The 23,739-nt window shown below is 40.5% G+C and overlaps 1 protein-coding gene across 7 annotated transcripts in view; it reads right to left on the bottom strand.

Annotated features, from left to right (window-relative positions):
• Positions 1-23,739, bottom strand: part of ccdc178 (coiled-coil domain containing 178) — a 206,995-nt gene that overhangs the window by 156,765 nt on the left and 26,491 nt on the right. For 5 of the 7 annotated variants that reach the window (XM_062980407.1, XM_062980404.1, XM_062980405.1 and 2 more), the window contains exon 2: positions 18,785-19,384. The gene's annotated coding sequence lies outside the window, so the exon portion shown is untranslated. Of the gene's footprint in view, positions 1-4,689; positions 5,061-16,130; positions 16,289-18,784; positions 19,385-23,739 lie in introns of those variants that run through there. The other 2 variants (XM_062980402.1, XM_062980403.1) reach the window with 2 other exon arrangements.

Below are 23,739 nucleotides of genomic sequence, written 5' to 3'. Positions count from 1 at the left end.
CGTGATGGCCTCCTGAATGCAATCGGCTGTCATAAACTACGGTTTATATATGGTTTGCGCACAGAACTACCATTTCCCATCTTAGGTGGGATGAGGTTCATATACATATATATTTCAGTTGAAAAGTGAGAATTCAGCAGTCACTATTTTTTTTCATTAATTGCTTAGGGGCAATAACACAAAATTACTAATTAAAAACTTTTTAAAAAATTCAGTATAAAAATTAGAAATTGCATCAAAATAATTCAAGGAATTGGTAATTTATGAAATACCATAGACTATAAACTTTACAGACAATGTAGCATTTTTTTTCTGCTTCACACATCTTGGGTAAAGAAAATTAAAATGAAACCACTACATCTTGACAGACATTAGATAGCAATGTGTAGTCTCGCTCATTAAAACACATCTTTTCTTTGCATTGTTCACTAGTTGTATGCATATTAGCAGCTGTTCTGGCCATATAAGGCTCCTACCTTGCAGAAATCTCTCGTGTTTTGCCAAAAGAAAAATCATGAACATGTTTAAGCTATTGTCAGAAATCTAGCTCTATCTCTTGCTATAGATAGCTTTACACAGAAAGATATATTATGTTTGCTTCTGTTTTCCCACCTAGATTTATAATCTCATCAGCTTTACCAAATGCTTTAGCTTTGACTTTGAATAAATTACAGCAGGACAGGCTATGTTTATATCTAAACTGTGTGTGTGAATATATATATTCGTAATCATATACATACATACACACACACCGTTGTTTGAAATATTGGTGTATATTGGTGTGCATTTCAGCATTTGATCGCTTTTTTAAAAAATTGCCAAATTGTTCACTGCTTTAAAGGATCATAGAAGACGTGATTTGTACAAACATATGGAGCAATTATACTTAAACTAAGTTTCAGTTTGCAGTTACTAAGGCAACCAGTACCTCCAGAAAAAATGAGTCAAAGGCAAGTCATCTTCTTTGTATCAGTATGTCTTTTCTTTTCTTTTTTTAAAAAAAAGTGTGAATAGTGATTTATCTCACAAAAGTTATATTCGGAAAACAAAGATTTGTCCTATTTGAAGGAAATACTTCAGAATTAGTATTAGATTTCAAATTATTCAAATGGACGTTAAAAGGCTTAATTGAAATAATTTATTCAAAAGTGACCGTGAGCTTAAATTAATGGGTGCAGTTAGGATGCTGAGGAAAATCAGTCAGATTTGACATACAATCTAGATACTCTAAAGCGACCAGGTACATTTCATCTTTAAGATCAAACATGTTTAAAAAGTCGAGTCTAAAGATGTTTAAACCTTCAAAAGACTTTCAGTGCTCTGCTTTCAGATAATAGAAACAGCACTTTATCTTGAGTACTGATAAGACAACAGCCTATATTTCTGTTGATAGATGATATACATTTCTGCTGATCTAAATGGATATATATGATGTATATTTTAAAGCAGTTTCTTCATGCAATAAAGATTCATCACTTCTTTGATAGGAGGGATGTTGACTAGCATATATCTGTGGGAAGAATATTCAAATATTTATAGTAATGTGTTATTCAGACAAAAGCACTGCAATGCTTTCACTGAGGAAATCAGTCCAATGTTATCTTTCAGAATCTGCCCTAAAGCAGGAGATGATTCTCTGTTCTCATTATTAGCCCTGTATTTTTCTCTTGTTAAAACTGGCCAAAATGTTGAAGTCTTAAATATTCATGGAATCATAGAAACATAAGAGTTGGAAAAGCCCGCAAGAAGCATCCAGACCAACCTGCTGCCATTCAAGTGTGAAGGAAACCAGAATTGTTCATACAAATAATAAGTTATGGATGTGAATTGTTTTTACCTGTCAAATTTCCATTTTGAACTTGTCTTATTATACAAAAGCATTTTGCTGTGAGTCAAAATTTGAATATATCTGGTAACTGCAACTTGGCACTTAATTCTAATGACAAGAAAATACCAGATTCAACTTCACTGATAGATTTACAATATAAAACTGTGTAGAATGGAGTTGATTTACAAATAACCTTCTTTACTGCACCAAATCCTCTTCTATATATATTAGGAGTTTTGTATAACATGTAGTTGGTGACTGCAGCAATAGAAACGTTGACTAGACAATGCTTTTGATTCAATCCAACAAGACTTCTTTTATGCTTTATGAATGAATATTCACATTATTTCCACCACATAATACTAATGTAGTAATATGAAGCACCTATTTTTGTGTGGGGAAATCCATCTAATATATAACATTAAATGAAAGACTATATATGTTCAGTAATATATTGCACTGATTCAAAAACCAGCTTGTGTCATTATGAATTTTATTGCTTCCCAGGGATCACTTCCACCCCAGAGTTCCTGTTAAGTATTTTCTACCATATTCTTTTGTGCTCGATACTTTCTCCATAAAATAGTGCTGTCACATTATCTAGATTTACCAAAACCTACCAGGAATAAAGAAGCACCTCTTCCAAGTTCAGTAAAATATTATTGACAATATAGAGATATGTATTTATGAAGTGGATCCTAAAGACAAAAAATACTCCTATCTACAAAGAAATACACAATTCTGCATACTTGTTCTTTAAAGATGGCACAAACCCACATAATTTCCTACTTTGAAACTGAAGCATACATAAAGATTAACCTATCTTACCAAGTAACACACACAAACAATGAGACAACAAAGGAAATTAACAGTATAACCATATTAACCAAAAGACGTAAATATTTATTTATATGGGAAAATCTAATCATACCGGCCTCCCTACAGAGAGTCAGACGGGCTTACAATGTTGAATAATATAGCAAGCACAGTCCTGCTGGAAATGAAGATATTGAAAATACTTCGGTAAAAAGTATAGGTGAGCTCTTTGAAATCGGAACTAAGCATATTATACGTGGAATTAACAGTGGTGCTTGCCTTTGAGTGAGAATTCCAATTTGGGTATTCTTTCCAAGTACTGTAGAACTGTTATACTTGGGAGAAACATGTTCCAAATCCTCCTCAAACCCACATTTGTTCCAGTAATGTAAATATGAAGGCAAGGAAAAAGAATTTGTAGGAGTAAGCATTTGTGGGGAAGAGCTAGCAGCTGAAAATAAAATTGGCATACCCTACAGTCATTTGTTTCTCCATACAGTTTCCTCATAGAGCATTCCCCCCACTCCCTAGCATCTTATTTCTAAGTTTAGGGTAAAGTTGAAGTGGGGGAATGGGCCAGTCTGCGAGAGTATCTGCAGGCAAGAATAAAAAATGATGAGGCACCATTTGCATAGTCAGTCTCAATAAGGTTTACCTCCCTCCACCAACCAAATCCCTGCACTAATGTTATGAGACAAACATATAGGGTTGGCATCACCTGTTTACCTGTGCAACCAGTGATTCTTCTGCCAGCTTCATTTGCAAATTATTACATTGACAGTTGAATGATTGAGATCAACTGTCATAAAAAAACTTCAACATTATAATTGCTCCAGAATTATTTCAGGAAATGAATGGCAAATGCATCTCCCCTCTACACCTCGGTTCTTTCCAAATGATCCATGAGAGGTTGCCAGAGTTAAGTCTATTACTTCCAGCCAGCTACCAGATCCTATAAACTGACTTGCAATTCCACGTCCATTCAGATACATAAAGAAATAAATGATAAAGGGATGTCAGAACACAAAATCATATCAAAGTTCCTATTAGATCACCACAATAGGTTGAGCCCAGGTATCTCAGCTTCTGGAGAAATATATACACAGGAAAACCAAGGGTTTTTCCATATCAAATTTAAAACACTCAAGAGTCTGCAAATTGAGTACAATACTAACAAAGAAAGAACCCTAGGGGGTTCTAAGTAAACTGTGAAATCGAGGCTCCAGATTATCACATATACCAATGTATATGTTGACCTTATGTAAAAATCAAAGATAGTTTTTGGGGCTTAAATTATGGATTTCGGTTTCACCCATGGATAACTTAAGATATATTTAACAAACAGGAGACAGTGCCAGTGTTGCCACTGCCATTTTCCTCACCCAGGCATTCAAGAAGGCCGTGGTGAAGAGTGTAGAGTGGGTTGGTCATCTTTTGAGTTCTCCCAGGATGAACTAAGCTCTCACACTTAATGAAGGAGATAGTTTCTGTTTGATAAGAATTAAGCTACAGTACATGTTTTTTCAAGCTAGTTTTTTTCGGATCATATCAAAATCCCCTAAGTCTAATTCTATGTAAACTCATTCATGGTTTTCCTAATACAGCAATTTGGGGTGCCCTGAGCAGGTAATAGCAGCATCTCTCCAACCATTTATCTTCCTGGCATAGGCTGTCTTTCTTCCCATGCCTTCTTCATAAGTGTAAGAAACTTAATTCTTCTTCCATTATGTCACTTTGCCTTCTATCCCAATTACCTCCCCCTTGTGCCAGCAGAACTGCTGACTTGAAAGTTGGGTTGCTGATCTCAAGGTTGCCAGCTCAAATCCAACCCAGGGAGAGAGCAGATAAGCTCCCTCTATCCGCTCCAGCTCCATGCAGGGACATGAGAGAAGCCTCTCACAAGGATGGTTAAAACATCAAAAACATCTGGGCATTCCCTGGGCAACATCCTTGTAGATGGCTAATTCTCTCACAACAGAAGTGACTTGCAGTTTCTCAAGTTGCTCCTGACACGCCCCCCCCCCTCCCGGGGTGTTGAAACTCACCAGTTTTAATCCATCTTTATTTCCCTGCGCTCAGCCTTCCCTTCCTTTCCACCATCACCAACTGCCTTGTGTTCTTTGGTTGAGGGTTGTTATTTCCGTTTCCAGGGCAACAATGGCTGCCTCAAAGAAGCATATACTACATCACAACATTCATTCCTGTGGACATTGGAAGGCCTTTTTGGGAGATACCATCTGTCCAGATCCATAAATAAATACTTTTAACATGAAAATAACAATAACAATAGGGACCACCACCCAACAAGCTGGGCATAGTATGTCAAAGTGACATTCTAGTGTAGAGGAATGGTGGACAAAAATGGAGGTCAGTTTTAGCCATCTATATATATAAATGAGTGATGGCATCACGGCGACCCACCAAACAACAAAACTACAGTCTCCTCAACCTCGAAATTTGACAACACAACCCATCATCCATGCCTCTAGGTTGATACAACAAAAAGAAAAGAAAAATAAAGTCCTAATTAGAGGGAGAGCAATAATTGTTTTTATCCAATTGCTGCCAGTTAGAGCAGGGGTCCTCAAACTTTTTATGCAGAGGGCCGTTCCACAATCCTTCAGACTGTTGAGGGGCCAAATTATCATTTGAAAAAAAATACAAATTCCTATGCATACTGCACATGTCTTATTTGTAATGTAACAACAACAACAACAAAAGAACAATACAATATTTAAAAATGAAAACAATTTTAACCAACATAAACCTATAAGGATTTCAATGGAAAGTGTGGGCCTGCTCCTGGCCAATGAGATAGTCAAGTTAATTAGGATTGTTGTTGTTGTTGTGTCTCTTCAAGTCATTTTAGACTTTGGGCGAGCCTAAGTCTAAAATTATTTATTTACTGCATTTATTTACTACATTTATATCCCACCCTTCTCACCCTGAAGGGGACTCAGAGCAGCTGTATGTACATACAATATATTATATTAGCATAGCACAATATTCGCACTATATATTACTATATTGAACTATACCACTATAGTATTATATAATATTAATTAAATAATTAATTTTATTATATGGTATTATTATTAGTATTATATTGTATAACATAATACTATTATCAATAGTATATGTATATACAATATATTTTTAAAAGTGATATAAATATATATTATAAAACTGAGGGCGGGGGCCAGGTAAATGACCTTGGAGGGCCGCATCCGGCCCCCGGGCCTTAGTTTGGGGACCCCTGAGTTAGAGGGTTAAGCTCCGCACATAGACCCCCTCTATCCTCACCACTTTCACATTACACAAACAACCAAATGCATACTAAACATAAAAGCAACCATACAACACACATTCAATACCACCACTACCTCAACAATTTCTCACCAACACCACCAGACAATGCCACAGCAACGCGTGGCCGGGCACAGCTAGTGCCTTATAAAGAGGACTGGAAACCAGACATAACCAGGAACAGCTTCTATTGGGGAAAATATAGAGTCATTGTCAATATGTCTCACAAATTACAGCCTTACAATAATTCTAGGGGCCATGGTTGTCAGATTGAAATGATTCTGTAACAAGCAATGCCTGCTGAAATTCCTTTTTCTACACAGTCATTAAAGGTACAGGACCCACCTTCGATCATCATTCTGGCAACCCTACTGGGAAAGCCAATAAGACATTAAACTTTGTCCATTTAAATGATCCTGTGCATGTAAGGGTTTTTCAAATATTATAAGAGCACAGAGATCAAAATGAAGACCAGTGAACTGTTTTAAAAGGGTTTAGTCCACATTTCTTCTGGCAGAATGGACAATCAGATGGTTATTTCCATCAGTTCTGCAGAAACAAGCTACAGGGGAAATGTGGAGCTGATGGGAAGTTGTAGGTCCTCTTCTATCAAAAGGCAGCAGAAGTGGAAGTGTTTAATTGAGGGTAAGTGGGTATTTGTCTTGCTAAAATATAAATAGCGAGAGTATACAGAACACACCCCTACATTGAAAAACAAAGCAAAATAGTAAAAGGGAACCTTGGATGATTTTAGAGAAGTCTGGAGAGGTTTTTGTTATGTGTTTATGTGTCTTCAAGTTGTTTGGTGACTTACGGCAACCTCAAGAACTTCATACCGTTATCTTAGGAGCAGTCAGAGGGGGTTTGCCATTGCCTTGCTCTGAAATTTAGCCAACAGCACTTGATATTCCTTGTAAACCTCCATCCAAGTACTAACCAAGGTTAATCCGGCTTAGTTTCTAAGATCATATGGGATCTTTAGAGTAAACTAAAATGGTGGTTGCAAAGAGTCAATGGAGCAGGTTAATTTTCTGAAATAAGGCAAGATTCCTATAAAATAGCAAAATCCTGTGGACAATTTCTTTGATATATAAGAAAAGAGGATTAAAAAAACCAAGAAATTAAAACAGAACTCCAGAAAGTATTCAAAAGCCCTTCAAGTTATCAGCAAACATGAGATGCAGAATCTGTAATACAAACAGGACCAAGTCTCCTCCATTCTTCTGCCTCACAAAATACAGAAGAAAAGTCTGAAATAGCAGAATGATCATCTGTTTCCCGCTTGAGTTTGAGATGAAAAATACATTTGAAATATAAGTTGAATTGCTGAAAGCAGTTGTTAGAAGATCAAAATACACATTTTAAAAGTCTCTATAGTATTTTATATCTGGCAGAGGAAATCAGCATCAGCAAGAAATCCTTTACAGGCAAAATTTTGTAGTTCAGGGCCAGAAGCTTCAGAAAAAATAAACAAAAGCATTTCTAAGGAAGTTTACTGTCTATTCATATTATATCTGGTACAACTGTTGAAAGCGTATTCAGAGACAGATCACCTTTCAATTTAGAAAGCGAACCAATGGTGCGTCAATTCTTAAAGAGAAACACTTCAACCAGACAGAGTCAGCCTGCATCTCCTTTATAGGTACAAAGCACAAGAAGAGTTAGTTCTTCGCAAGAAGAGACGGGCACAATGATGAGTATTTGTTCTATTGTTGAGCTCTTTGTCATCAAGACATTAAAATGTCTCTAAATCTTAAGATTCCCTTGAAGCTCCCTTAATAAAAATCTTAATGGAGAACTTCAATACAGATTTTTGAGCAACTAGGGAAAGCTCAACAAATAAATAAAACCTCACAAAAACACCGTAAAAAGAAGTGTAAGAGAAACAGCCAATTTATAGATAAGGAATGAAATATTTCAAAGAGATTCAGAGATGTTATGAAAGCAATGTCAGCTCAGGAAAAAATGATATTCTGTCACTGAGGGATGTATTAAAACATGTAGAGTAGTATGAAAAAATCAAGAAATTTAATAACAACATTTCAGCAATTCCATATAAATTGCATGCTAGTTGTATTGGTTCTCACAAATGCTGGTTATGCTACTGCTCATGGGTCAGCATTCCAGTTGACAACAGAAATTTCTGTTTCTGAGAGGGGGAAAAAGCAATTGCCATTCAGAACAGAATCCAAAGAAATGTACATTAATTTAGACAAGGGGAGAGCGGTTTAGCTCTCAGAATAGAAAAATATACCGTAAGTATTTATACAAGGCTTTTCAATGCTAATCAAGGTGATTAATTGCAGCATTCACACCCCCAACAGACAAGAGTTCTTTCTCCCACTCTGGACCTTCCACAGATATATAACCACCCCCCATGTCTAGCTTCCAACAGACCTTACAACCTCTGAGGATGCCTGCCATAGATGTGGGTGAAGCATCAGGAGAGAATGCTTCTGAAACATGGCCATACTGCCTGGAAAACTCACACAGCAACCCAGTGATTCTGGCCATGAAAGCCTTTGACAACACAATATAAGCATATATATATTTCAAGATTAAGACAGGAAGTAAGAACTTTACAGCAGATGGTATCAATTTATAATTTCTTCTGAGAGGTCCTGTTGCTCTCTACACTACAAGCAGGATACATTTTTTCATGACTGCAGCCATAATCTGGGTATGACAGTGTGAATAGTTCAACCTATTTCCTTATTAGTCTTCTAGTACAGCATGACCCCTGTACAGGGTGTTTGAAAAAGAACTCCCTAGTTTTAAGTATAAATACATAAAAACTAGGGAGTTCTTTTTCAAACACCCTGTATTCACAGCAGATATGTCCCAGCACTTCCTGCAGATACATGAAACTTCAGGTAATAGCAAATGCTCTATTTTTACTTTCAGAGCATGGCAGTCCGCTGGGTAACTTTGGGCAAGTCACACTCATCCTTAGAGAAAGGTAAAAGCAAATCCCTTCTGAACAAATCTTGCTAAGAAAACCCTGCAGTAGGGTCACTTTAGGGATGCTGTAAGTTGAAAATGAGCTGAAGCCATGCAACAACAATAACTATAACAACACCCATCTCTGATATCTAACTGCACATTACTGAAGAGAGGACTCATAAATAATATAAATGGTTAATAAGATTGCTCAAACAGGTAAACAAAGAACTGATGCTTGCATGATAAAGAGATTTAATAAAAATGTAAGAAATTGTGGCAAGAACATACAAGTTAGGAAAACAAAGCAACAGATCAAACAAAGGCTGCATAATAAACAAAATGGATAGAAGAGGAAACTGTGTGGGAAATTAAGGATTGGAAAGCTGAAAAGTTCAAAGCATGAAAACACCTTTGTGAGGGAAAGGTACAAAATAGTTCCTGGTAACAAAACAGGGGATGTAAACCAAACAGTTAAGGTACAGGCTTCCCCTTGACATTAAGTCTTGTTGTGTCCGACTCTGTCGGTTGGTGACAGGGCCGGTCGGAGATAAATTTAAATATTAAGCGGGGGCGCTGAAAAGCGCCCCCCGCCGGCCCCGCCTCCTGCGCCCTGGCCCCGCCTCCCAACCAGCGTGCCCTGGCCCCGCCTCCCGCGCTGCGTGGGAGGCGGGGCCAGGGCACGCTGGGTGGAAGGCGGGGCCAGGGTTGGCCCCGCCTCCCATGCTATTCGCCCTGGCCCCGCCTCCCACGCAGCGTGGGAGGCGCGGCCAGGGTTGGAAAGAGGGAGGCTTCGCCGCCCGGGGAGGGGAGAAGGGATCGCCTCCTCCCCTCCCCGGGCGGCGAAAGAACCAGGCTTCGCCGCCCGGGGAGGGGAGGGGGGATCGCCTCCTCCCCTCCCCGGGCGGCGAAAGAACCAGGCTTCGCCGCCCGGGGAGGGGAGGGGGGATCGCCTCCTCCCCTCCCCGGGCGGCGAAAGAACCAGGCTTCGCCGCCCGGGGAGGGGAGGGGGGATCGCCTCCTCCCCTCCCCGGGCGGCGAAAGAACCAGGCTTCGCCGCCCGGGGAGGGGAGGGGGGATCGCCTCCTCCCCTCCCCGGGCGGCGAAAGAACCAGGCTTCGCCGCCCGGGGAGGGGAGGGGGGATCGCCTCCTCCCCTCCCCGGGCGGCGAAAGAACCAGGCTTCGCCGCCCGGGGAGGGAAGGGGGGATCGCCTCCTCCCCTCCCCGGGCGGCGAAAGAACCAGGCTTCGCCGCCCGGGGAGGGGAGGGGGGATCGCCTCCTCCCCTCCCCGGGCGGCGAAAGAACCAGGCTTCGCCGCCCGGGGAGGGGAGGGGGGATCGCCTCCTCCCCTCCCCGGGCGGCGAAAGAACCAGGCTTCGCCTCCCGGGGAGGGAAGGGGGGATCGCCTCCTCCCCTCCCCGGGCGGCGAAAGAACCAGGCTTCGCCGCCCGGGGAGGGGAGGGGGGATCGCCTCCTCCCCTCCCCGGGCGGCGAAAGAACCAGGCTTCGCCGCCCGGGGAGGGGAGGGGGGATCGCCTCCTCCCCTCCCCGGGCGGCGAAAGAACCAGGCTTCGCCGCCCGGGGAGGGAAGGGGGGATCGCCTCCTCCCCTCCCCGGGCGGCGAAAGAACCAGGCTTCGCCGCCCGGGGAGGGAAGGGGGGATCGCCTCCTCCCCTCCCCGGGCGGCGAAAGAACCAGGCTTCGCCGCCCGGGGAGGGGAGGGGGGATCGCCTCCTCCCCTCCCCGGGCGGCGAAAGAACCAGGCTTCGCCGCCCGGGGAGGGGAGGGGGGATCGCCTCCTCCCCTCCCCGGGCGGCGAAAGAACCAGGCTTCGCCGCCCGGGGAGGGGAGGGGGGATCGCCTCCTCCCCTCCCCGGGCGGCGAAAGAACCAGGCTTCGCCGCCCGGGGAGGGAAGGGGGGATCGCCTCCTCCCCTCCCCGGGCGGCGAAAGAACCAGGCTTCGCCGCCCGGGGAGGGAAGGGGGGATCGCCTCCTCCCCTCCCCGGGCGGCGAAAGAGGGAGCCACAAGGCCAGGGCGCACTGGTCGGGCGGCGGGGCACCGTCAGAGCGGTGCCCCGCCTCCCTCCCAGCCTGACGGCGCCCCCCGGGACCTGCGCCCGAGGCGGCGGCGTCAATGGCCTTTATGGTGGGGCCGGCCCTGGTTGGTGATCATCTCTATTTCTAAGCCGAAGAGCCAGCGTTGTCCGTAGACGCCTCCAAGGTCATGTGGCGGGCATGACTGCATGGAGCGCCGTTACCTTTCCGCCGAAGTGGTACCAATTAATCTACTCACATTTGCATGTTTTCGAACTGCTAGGTTGGCAGAAGCTAGGGCTAACAGTGGAAGTTCACCCCACTCCCTAGATTCAAATGACTGACTTTTTGGTCAGCAAGTTCAACAGCTCAGTGGTTTAACCCACTGCACCACTGGGGGCTCCAACGAAACAGTTACATGCCATTATTTTAGTTTTTTAAAGTATTTTAGTGAGGGAGGAATACTAAAATATTTATTCATTAATTTATTTAATTTGTGACCTGCCTTATTCCTACCAAGGGACACAGTGCAGTTTACAATACAGATTGAAATAAACTAAAACTTTAATAATAAAAAGTTTAAAAGCTATTAAAGAAGCAATCCTTTTAAAACACTTTAAAAGCACATTTAAAACATAGGGAAAATGGTAAAAGAACCACCTTGTGTAGTGGTTTAAACACAGCACTGCAACTCTGTAGCCCAGGGTTTGATTTCCCATTTGGCCAAGGAAATCCACTGAGTGACCTTGGGTGTCAACTCTAGAAAACCCTGTGATAGGCTTGCCTGATAGGGTTGCCTTAGGGTAACCATAAATGACTTGAAGGCACAAAACAACAACAACAACAACAACAACAACAACAACAACAACAACACAATGAAAAGACCCTCCTTCCCCAAGCAGTTCACAGCTAAAGGCTTGCTGTAATAAACTGGTCTTTAATTATTATTTTTGTGTTTATTTTTATTATTTTATTATTTTAGTTTGGTAACAAGTTTATTATATTTTAAATAGGGGGAGAGTGGCTGGCTGATGGGGATGGATTGTGGGGTGAAATATTGTGTATGTGGGGAGTTTTGGAATTTGTATTCGTTTTTTGTTTTTAATTTTAAATAAACAATAACAAAATAAAATAAAATACATAAACTGGTTTTCCCTGATAGTGAAAAAGAAATGAGAGAGGGACCCCCACCAGACCTTCTGGGATTGTAAATTCTGCAGCATAGAAACACCTTCCAAAGCTCCTTCTTGTATACTCACCAAAAATGCCTATGATGATAGTGAGATTTTAAAGAACACCCTTCCTCAAAGATCTTACCATTTCAGAAGACCCAAAAAGGCTTCTGAAGTGTGAAATAGAAGAGGGATCCTGAGAGTTAAGAACTGATGTTGTAGGGAGGCATAGATTTGGTTCTTGTTTGTGGCTTATAAGGACAGAAAGGACAGTAGTAAGTGGACATTTGGTTTTCTTCCCTGGAGGAAGAAATGTTGGAAAGTTTAACAATATAACACCACCACTAGCAGCAACACCCCCAAATTAGTACAGGTTAAGCATCTCTTATCCAGAACTCCAAAATCTGAAATATTCCATAATCTGAAATTGCCCACATGAATCTTGGATACATACATAGTGATATCTTTGCTTTCTGATGTTCGATAGACACAAACTTTGTTTCATTCACGAAATCACTAAAAATTGTATTGTACTAAATTAAATTATCATTTCATTAGTTTTGATTTTAAAATTTAGAATAAATTAACTAAAATAATATGTTAGTATGAATAGAATTCATGTTATATCTTGGAATGTGATGACATGTGGATGCCACAAAAAAGGACCTTACCCTGCTTAGATCTTTTTTTGGTCAAAGCACTATTGCATTAAAGAAACCAATATTTCGTTGTAAAAGTATATTGTCAACCACTTCTGATCTGGACACAAAGACCTAGTGGGTCTTATAATATGGAACATATCTCTAGGATGAGAATTTTGTTCAAGTATAAGGAGGACTGATGCCCTACTCTTGCTGAAGCAGCCTCAAGGAGATTTGTGTCTTCTGTTTCTCTGACCAAACACACAAGATAAATATAGTTTCCTTTTTTTGAAAAATGTTAAAACTCCCAAGAGAAAACGTACAGTAGATAACATGTCACCTCTACTAGGCAGTACAAATATGTCATTAAAGCATACTGCATTTTCCCCTTTAGAATATAGAGGCTGTAAGAACTGTTTAGCTATCAACATGTTATAGTAACTACTTATACTGTTCCAAAAAGGAGAAACGATTTTGTTTTTAAGAGCAAGCAGGGTTGCCTGTAACTAAGCAAAAATGCACATTGATAGAAAAACTGTCTTAAAGACTAAATGATACTATGAGTTGGCACACACACATTTCACACTTACAACTATGAAAGACACATACACAAAACCACTACTGTTGTGACACATTATGCTCAGAATATTGAGACTGGATGCAATCTCCCAAGGAAACATACTTGAAGATGAAAAGGTTTTTCACATCTAGTTTCCAAAATGCTATTACTGTATTATTATATTTATACTCCGTGTTATCTCCCCAAAGAGGACTCAAAGCGGCTTGACATAAAAGCAAAGGCAAGACCCATGTAGAGCGCGTCACAGTAATCTAGATGGGATGTAACTAAGGTATGTACCACCATGGCCAGATCTGGCTTCTTAAGGAACAGGCACATTTTGAATATGTTTTAATTGTACAAAGGCCCTCCTGGCCACCGCAAATACCTGAGCCTCCAAGTTCAGCTCTGGGTCCAGGATGACCCCAAACTGCAGAGCTGTGTCTTCAGGGGGAGTGTAACCCCATCCAGCACAGGTTGGATCCCTATTTCCTGATCTGCTTTCAGACTGACCAGGAGTACCTCTGTCTTGCCTAAATTAAGTTTAATTTTTTTTCACTCATCCAGTCAATTACTGATGAAAGGCACTGGTTTAGGGTCAGGAAAACTTCCTTGGCATTAGGTGGAAAGGAGCAATAGAGTTTGGTGTTATCTGCATATAGGTGGCACTATACTCCAAAACTCTGGATTACCTCTCCCAACATTTTCATGTATATGCTAAACAGCATGGGGGATAAAATGGAACCCTGAAGAATCCCACAGGTCAATGGTCAGGGTTCTGAACAGGAGTCCCCCAGCACCACCTTCTGGGTGTGGCCCTCCAGGAAGCACCAGAGCCACTGTAAAAGAGTGCCTCACAGTCTCATCCCAGGAAGACAACCCAAATACCATAGTTAATTGTATCAAAAGCCGCTGAGAGCTTCAGGAGAACCAACAGAGACACACTCGCCACTGTCTTGTCTCTGTGGAGGTCATCCACCAAGGCAATCAAATCTGTCTCTATTCCATAGCCAGGCCTGAAACCAGATTCAAATGGATCTAGATAATCCATCTCATCCAGAAATCCCTGGAGTAGGGAGGCCACCACATGCTTCAAAACCTTGCTCAGAAAGGCAAGGTTGGACACTGATCGATAGTTGAACATTATAGAGAGGTTCAGGGATGGCTTTTTTATACAGGTCTCACAACTGCCTCCTTTAGGTAAGTTAGACCTTTGCCTTGTTCCAATGAGGCATTGACCACCACTTTCACCCACTCTGCCAGTCCCCCTCTGGCCTGTTTGATCAGCCAGGAAGGGCAAGGATCTAGAATACATGTGGTAGCTCTCACCTCTCCAAGGATCCCGTCCACATCCTCAGGCTGCACAAATTGAAAGGTATCAATCAACACTGGATAACCAGGAGCTAAAGTTACATCCATTGTAACTGCATCAATAATGGCATCCAGGTCAGAACAGATCTGAACGACTTTATTTGTGAAGTGTCTTGCAATTCTTCACAGTGGGCTACTGAATGGTTAAGGATTTCTCTTTGAGGACCAGTATGCAATAGTCCTCTGACCATTCAAAACAGCTCAGCTGGATGATTCCTTGTAGATGCAATGGTGGCAGCAAGGAATGATTTCTCTGCTGCCTCTATTACCACGAAGTAGGTTCTAGCCCATGCTCGGTCAGATTCTCTTCGAGTTCTCCACCAACATCACTGCCAGCTCCTTGGAAAACCAAGGGGCTGCTTTGGCTCAGCTCTGTGAGAGGGGATATTCAGGAACTATTTTGTTCACTGCCCTGGCCATTCCCCCATTCAGAGGTCAGCCACAGCTTCGACAGAATCACTTACCAAGGTGACAGCAAAACCACCAAGAGCCATTTGGACATCATGGGGATCCATAAGCCTCCTGGGGTGGACTATGTTAATTGGTCCCTCACCCCTGTGGGGTTTGGAGCCCTAGAGAGTCTAAACCTGACCAGGTAGTGATCGGTTCATGACAAGTTCCTCCACACCACAATCACCATCATCGCATCCTGCACAGAAAACAAGGCCCAAAGTGTGTCTGGCAGTATGGGTAGGACCAGACACCACTTGGGACAGACACATGGTTGTCATTTTACTAAGCCATTGCATCTAATGGGAGTTCAGCATCCACAGGTTTTAGCATCCACAGCAGGATCTGGAATCAAACCTCAGTGGATACCAAGAGCCCACCATATATACTCAGGCTGCAAAAGAGAACAAGAAGGGAAAATAGAGCCACCATTAACTATAGGCATATCTACACTGATCACTTTTCCTAAAGGGTGGCTCAGTTCTGTCATGGCTAAAGAATGCATGGAGCTAACCTGCGTTAATACTGGCTAAAGTCCCTTGAACCACATTAACCAAAGTTGCAGCTTGCTTCAAATTCTCCATGACAATCCAAGAGCGAACTATGACTTTTGGCCCATTGAAATAGTTGAGTTGGTACCAGGAGGGAACTGGTCATGACTGTTTACAAGGTCATCCTGTATTCCTTGGTACTGGGTAGCCTCAAGATATGGGATAGCAGTCACCATCCCCTTCTTGTTTTCCTATCACAGTTGCCAATGGACACAAAACATGGCTCATGTTGTTTGCTTATCACCTGGAATAAAGTTAGCTAGAGCGACAAGGTGATAGAAGAAAGGAGGAAGAAAACTGGAGGTGATATCTCCTCTCCTGCATCATGCATAGCTGCAACCAGTTCTCCTAAAAACCCAATTCCATTAAGCTCCACTTATACCATACTGGTTATTAACTTACAATAACATTCTATGATGTTTTCTGACTTGTTAATGAAAAAAGTGCATGTTCCATTACCTGCTTATACAGCTCCAGCCTGTGAAATTTAGGAAACCATTTACTTAATTAGGGCTCCAAAGGTGATCATGAAATTAAAATGGCCTCTTAGTCCAGAATCTCCATCTTGCTATAAAATCTCGTGTATCATGTTCTTCCACAATCCTGTTGCTCAGTGCTGATAGTGGAATGCTTTGAGTTGTTGCTAAGTTACTTCCAATGTAACTAGAAAAATGCAAAAAGTAGAATGCAGGCAGAACTTTGTGACCTAACAACCAACTTCACTAGGAATGTTGCCATCCACTGAATCCAATAGGACTGTACTCATGTAAGTGACTACTAAAATACATTTTAAAATGATATGAAGCGTCCTACATGGAATCCTATTTGTGTAACAGTTATGGAGTTTTGTTTTTTTCATAACAGATGGCAGATGGTGGGAGTTTCTGCTCTGAGACATAAGCAATAAAATTCAGCAGTCAGTAGGATAATGTCACTTATTTGTGATGGCAAACTTGTAATGTCTTTAAAGAAATGTCATAAATAAGTAAGTTAAATAAAATTAAATACCTTCTGCAAGCCTTATGATTTCTCAAAAGAATGCACATGTCCCCGCATAGTAACTACAATGACAGGAATAATTCTAGTAATAAAGCAGATGTAGCTGTTTATTACTAGGGCCATCTTATACATTATTGGCTTAATTTATCCCAACAAGAGTAGAAGAATAGAAATCAGTCGAATTTATGTAAGTGTTGACTCATTATTCAGCCAACTGAAAAATGGATCTAAAATAGCTGGGACAACCTGTAGCCTTTGCTTCTAACATGTACACGTAAAGCAATGCCTTGTATCACACAAACATCAGGTTTCTCTTATTATATTCCTGTTACAAATAAATTAAGTCTGATACAACTCCCTGCTTCTATACATTCTTCATTCTCTTCAAAGGAGAAATGTTGTCCTAGTTTGTAAAATACTTATGCCAAATAAGACAGGTCTACACATGAAATCCATATAACCTGTTATTACTTATGAATTATGTACCAAGCTATTCTGTCACAGTTCTCATTATTTCTGGTTAATATCTTATATTTATTAATCATCATTGATGTAGCACCATCAGGACCATGCCGAAACTGGTGCTCTCCTGAGGCTTTTGTCTTTGATGTTCATAATCCCACACCATTTCCAGCTAGAATTAATAGAGAAGACCAACATGATATAGTAGTTTGAGCATTGGACTATGTCTTTGGAGACCAGGGTTCAAATTCTTATTCAGCCATAGAAACCTATTGGGTGACCTTAGGAAACTCTCAGCTTCAGAGGAAGGCATACTGCAAGTCTTAAAATTATACTGTTTAGCCAGTATTGCATCACCTGACATCCATCTGGAAGTAGCTGCCCATCCTCTGTTCGGATATCAGCTAGCAAGTCAATGCCTTAAATCAAGAAATAGCTTTCTAAAATCCACAGAGATACTTGCAAGAACACCTCAGCAAGCAAGATTCCAAAAGTGGCAGGCTAAAACTTGGAACCTCAAACAGTAGCTGATACTGGATGAGAAACTCCTTCCTGGGCACACAGAAGTCTGGGCAACTTGGAAGGCACTAAACAGACTGCTTGTGGCACCATGAGATGCGAGCTAACCTTTAAAAAATGGGGCTTCAAAGTGGAATCCACAGCATGTGAGTGTGGAGCAGAGCAAACCACAGACCACTTATTACAATGCAGTCTGAGCCACATACACAATGGAGTACCTTCTTACAGTGATACCAGAGACACTCCAAGTAGCCAGCTTCTGGTCAAAGGACATTTAGTATAATACAATTTTTTAAACTTTATTTGTGGGCTTTTTATACATTATAACTGTAGTCTCAATTTGCTTCTGATACGATAAATAAATAAAGGAAGGCAAAGACTTAAAAAACCCTTTGAACAAATCTTGCCAAGAAAATGCCATGAAAAGGTTGCTTTCCAAAATATCTAGAGGCGCTAGTTTGGTTTGTTGTAAGAGAATAATAGTGTGTCAGGAAAGAAAAAAAAGACCATTACAAACAAGTTGTGTGCTAAATTGCAGGAAGAAATTAGTAACATCCTATTCTTGCCAATACTTATTAATACAAGCCAATCTTCCAATTTCCCAGAGAGAAAATGTGCAATCAATATCTATATTAAGACTGTCCTACAGGAATATACGTTGAATCATAGTGTATTCTGTACTATATGGGTAGCTCTAATTCCACACAAATACTTCAGAGATTAATAAACAAAAATGCTATAGCCTGCGGGTTTGTGTGTTTTGAAGGGATTTGGAATGAGTAAGCAGTCTGTTCACGAAAGGTTAATCATATATTCATACTGCACTACTTCTCTGCTCTAAAATTCCCATCCCAACGCAGCCTTTCTTTTTTTTAATGCATAAAAGTTTAGTTATACAAGTCGGCATGAATAATTCATTTGGCTGATAATGCCATTTAGAAATGAGCATATGTGAGAAAGGGAATTTAGACCTACTAAGAGCATTCCTGCAACATACTCTTGGAAACATAAACACTAGGCAAAAAAAGTAACATACAGTACAAAACTGCAGCTGCTTCCTCATAAGGAAGCCCCATGGTTTTTAATACAGATGGAAATTTAGCTCAGGAAAACTGTAGAATATATTAGCTTACCTTTTCGAAACTGGTTCTTTTTATCACCATTCTGTTTATGACATCATAGAAGAGGTTACTGACATCCAGACAACTTGTGTACTCATCATGATTAGAGCCCTGAAGTATTTCACTCAGTATGTGATGGAGCCACATAACAGTGTATGTGTATTATGACAATTGCATCCAATTGACCGTTGAAAATCACTCTGAATTATTTCTTACAAGTATCAAGTTAGTAAACACAACAGAGAATGTCAGTGTGGCATAGTTGTTTGAGTGCAGGAGGAATACTCCAAGAGACTAGAGTCAAGTCCAGTGGGTGACCATGGACAATTCATACTCTCTCATCCTAAAAGGGGAGCCCCCAGTGGTGCAGTGGATTAAAGCCTTGTGACTTGAAGGTTGAGTTGCTGAACTGAAGGTTGCCAGGTTCGAATCCAATTTGGGGAAAGCGCGCATGAGCTCCCTCTATCAGCTCTAGCTCCATGCGGGGACATGAGAGAAGCCTCCCACGAGGATGGTAAAGACATCAAAACATCCGGGCATCCCCTGGGCAATATCCTTGCAGACAACCAATTCTCTCACATCAGAAGCAAGTTGCAGTTTCTCAAGTCGCTCCTAAGAGGAAGACAATGGCAAATCTTCTATGAATAAACATTCCCGAGAAAACCCCAAGATAGGGTCACTATCCATAACAAATACAATTACAAATAACAGCAGTACTGAATTATGGGCAGAACTGCTCCTTAGGAAATAGACATTGGATTGAGATGGCATCTATGGTGGAGGATTGATACACAGAAGGAAAATGCATAGCCATTCTGCAACCATTAGTTTCACCTTACATGTGTTGCAGACTAATATAGTTTGAGTATTCCTTATCCAAGGTGCTTGTGACCAGAAGTGTTTTGGATTTTGGATTGTTTCAGACTTTGGGATAACTGTCTTTGCATATAGGTACACACATGTGCGATCAATAAAAAAAAGTTTCAAAAGTCATTACAAAATTAGAGGGTGCTGGCATTTTATTTCTAAAGTGTTTCTAAAGTAAAGTTAGTGAAAATTCTGTTACTATAATGAAAGTAATGTAATGTTGTTAGTTTTTCATTATAGTAATTGCTCATAATTACTATAATTGGGGAACCTTCAGGGGCTCCTTTCTCCCTCATTGTACAGCTATTGGGGTGAAACTTGCTACTATGGTAGAACACAGTTACCACTGTTAGCCCATCATGTTTCAAAAATTTCATTTATCCATAGATTTTTGGGAATTTTTTATAGTTCTTATGAACAATATTTCTTTTTAAAAAACTACAAGAGCTATTTTCTTGAATTTTCTATACAATGACACACGATAACAGGGGATCATTCCCCCTAACTTTCAGAAATATTCATACATCTACTGATTTTAGGGAATTTTTAAAAAGATTTGTCAAAAACCTTTTTTTTAAAGCCACTACATCTATGTAACTTAATGTCTCTCATATTAATCAAGAGAAACCAATATTAATCAATTCTACATTTTCATAGAATCCTAGAGTTGGAGGGGACCTACAAGGGCCATCTAGTCCAATCCCCTTCTTCAAGGCAGAAAGGCACCACCAAATTCTTCTGATAGATGGCCATCCAGCCTCTAAACTAATTAATATGCTTCCCCTATTGAGTTGGAAGGGACCCTCAAAGGCCATCCATTTATGGATTTCTTCTCAGCCCAGTTTTTCCTCTCTGAATGGCAAAAGGCCATTAATTTAAAGAGGAAAGGCAGCCTTTCTGGCTTTGCTTCCTTGTGCTGAAAGTAAAACTGAGGCTTCCGAGATTTACAAAATGCAAACAAAAAAGTATTAGGTAAGTTTCGAGTCTTAAGTTTTTGGTGTGGGCCACACACTTACGACGCCTTGTAAGTACCAATTTAACTAATTTGATACATCTTAGAAGGACTAACAAGAAAAATGCACACATCTAGTACACAGTAAAATGCTAAATATCTTAAGATGAGACTCAAGCATAAACACAACTTAATTCATGTTTCATATACATTTTATATGCATAAAACACAAAAGTTTTTAAAATAATTTTGTGCATAAAACAAAGTTTGTGTACCTTGAACCATTGGAAAAGAAAGCTCTCACCATCTCAGCCACAAAAAAACCCAGGAACAAGGAGAATGGTCTGTATTGAGGGTCCTGTAGACCTTCAATAGCCATGGATTCAATTTGACCAGCCACAGCTCAAAAATATTTGGAAAAAAATCCAAACAAGCAAACTTTGGTTTTTCTATGTGCTAAGCACTACACTGCACAGCCTGCTGTGACCTCTTACCATTTTACAGATCATCAGGCTTTCTCCAGAGCTACTTTGAGTTGTTTGTCATTGTATATAAAAGATACCATATCATTTAAGGCATTGTATATAATGAGACTTGAAAATCTGTGAATTTTGGCAGCAGGAATCAGAGTGGTGGCTCTCCTGGAACTCCAAGGGCCCACTGTATATGCAAAACGGAATGGTCAAGTAGAGTTAATGCCTGGTGTTTGCATCCTCATTTTTTAAATTAAGTTCTACACTTCATATACCTTTCAAAAATCTGTACACAGCAAAGTTTGTGGTCTTGTAACTTTTCAGATTGCAAGTTTTAGCATCCCAGGCTAGCATAGGTCATGGTGAGGAATGTCAGGACATGATATCTGACAACATCTGGAAGACCACATATAGAAAAAGCCACCAATATGGCACCATTATCTGTGAACATTATACATCTATTATAGAGAAATTATGTACAAACACCATTGTATCCTGTTACTTCAAATTGCTTATACACATGGCTAAATAAACCTTTGAACAATAGTCAAATGACACTATACAACCTTGACACAAAACATAAGTTTCAAAATTACTAGTGGGGACTTTCAGATACAACTTTAATTAGTGCCAAAGATTGTGTCCTTATTCCTGCACAGTGGTCAGTTACAATGAAAACTGTTCTCTTTTCAGAATTGTGTCCTCCGGGTTGGAAAAAAGCAGTATTCAAATGGTGCAGACAAAAAATGGGAGGAGATTATAGGCTCTTCTCTATCTCTAGAAAAATACAGAAATTGAGAAAAATAATTGGGAAAGCTTTCTAGTAATTGAAATGACTGAGATAATTAGAAATGTCTTTTCTTTTGCACTGCTATTTAAGAATGCAGTGTTTTGGTAGTGTTTTAACCTTTAAATGCTAAAATGAGAACTTGCCTTAATTGCCTTGTTGAAAAGAAAAAATAACACTTTCTAGATTCCTAGTATATCCAATTTGAAGGTATCATCGTTTTAAATTAATAGATTGCCATGATAATAATTGCATCCCTACTGTTGACAGTTTTGGTATTAAAACATCTTTAGGCATGTGTTATAACTTTATTTTATGACAAGCTAGTTAGGAAAAAATGCTTTACCTCCAGTGCCCACAGATCTTATAATTTAATGATCTTTTATATCAGCATTGACCTGAGTTATTCTTGACTTGAATCTTACACTTCACTGTAATATATGGCAGTGTGTCCTTTACCATGTATATGCATAAGTTCATGAGTTCAGTTAGCCTTATTTTGAGGTATGTTTAGCCTGGAGCAAATCTTCTCTGGAGCAGCCCCAGATTCAGCACATTTGAATTGGCACAGGAGATGGGGCAGCCCGCATTTCACTCTCTCCATGTTGTCAGCGCCACCACTTCTAGCCAAGCCTTTGGTTGTGCTGATATCAAAACAGGGCACCTGCATGACCAGCAAGAAGAATTGAGACTGGAATGCATTCAACACCCCACTTACTTGAGAATCACTAACTGATAATGAATATTGACCAGGTTAAAGCAATTCTACCAGTGTTGGTAAAAAGAACAGAGGACAACAAAACTGCCTCATGCACAGCACTGCAATGGTCATGCTGATACAGTAGGTGAGTAGAAGGAAGTACTCACTCACTCTCTACTTTTCTTTTCTTTTCTTTTCTTTCTTTCTGCCAGTCATTGAAAATGAAACAAAAAATATCAACCCCCATTTGTTTCAGTTGAAGGGAAACAATCTATCCCAAATCCAGAGCTGATCTAGATCAAATACTTGAACTGGGATGGTTGTGGATCCTGCATAATCCCAACACACTTTCTTCTCCCATCCCCAACACTGGAAATGCTGTCATTAGAAAAACACCCACCAAATTGATTTCCCCAGTGATCTGGAGGAGGGAGCAGAGGATAAGGAGGTCTGATCACTCACACAGCAGTTGATATCTGTCCTAATGCTTGGCAGGAAGAAACAGCTGACATCTTTAAGTTTGTATAGGACATCCCTTTATGTTGTTGCAGTTGTTGTCAGACTTTCCTTGGCAAGAGTTGGTCAGATGGTCTATGCCTTGCTATGAGGCTGAGAAAGTGGAACTTGGCCAAGGGTCACCCAATAAGTTGCCAGGCCAAAAAGAGATCAAACCCTGTTCTTCCAGTGGCCTAGTCCAACCCTGAAATAACTACATTCTTTTGTCTCTCACAAATTTTCACAGGAGAACAGCCTGACTGTAACATTCAGGAAGTGAGACTATTTCCATTTTAAGTCTAATTGGCTATGGTTATAGAAACCATATATAATCCAAGTTGGAAAACACAAGGGGAACAAAGCTGGTTTTGATATTTTGGAAAGGGACTATCATTGGACTATAAAATTAGCTTCCACTTGTATTTCTGACATCAGCTCTTTGCATTTTATAGTTGGTGGCAACTAGCAGAACCGTGTAGATCCAATCTCTTTGGAGGTAATCTATTTTAATGTTGAAAATTTCACTCCTTTATCTATGCTGTTATTTTAAATTACACCAAGATCCCATCAACATGGCTATATAATCCAGTATTGAACTGGATTATATGGCAGTGTAGTCTCATATTATCCAGTTAAAAGCAGTTAATTTGCATTCTGAAACTGGATTATATGGCAGTATAGATGAAGACTGGG

The sequence above is a fragment of the Anolis carolinensis genome, chromosome 4 (genome assembly GCF_035594765.1).
Source record: "Anolis carolinensis isolate JA03-04 chromosome 4, rAnoCar3.1.pri, whole genome shotgun sequence".
Lineage (NCBI taxonomy): Eukaryota > Metazoa > Chordata > Lepidosauria > Squamata > Dactyloidae > Anolis > Anolis carolinensis.
Note: the sequence above shows the minus strand (reverse complement) of the source record. Positions and strands in the feature narration are given on the sequence as shown.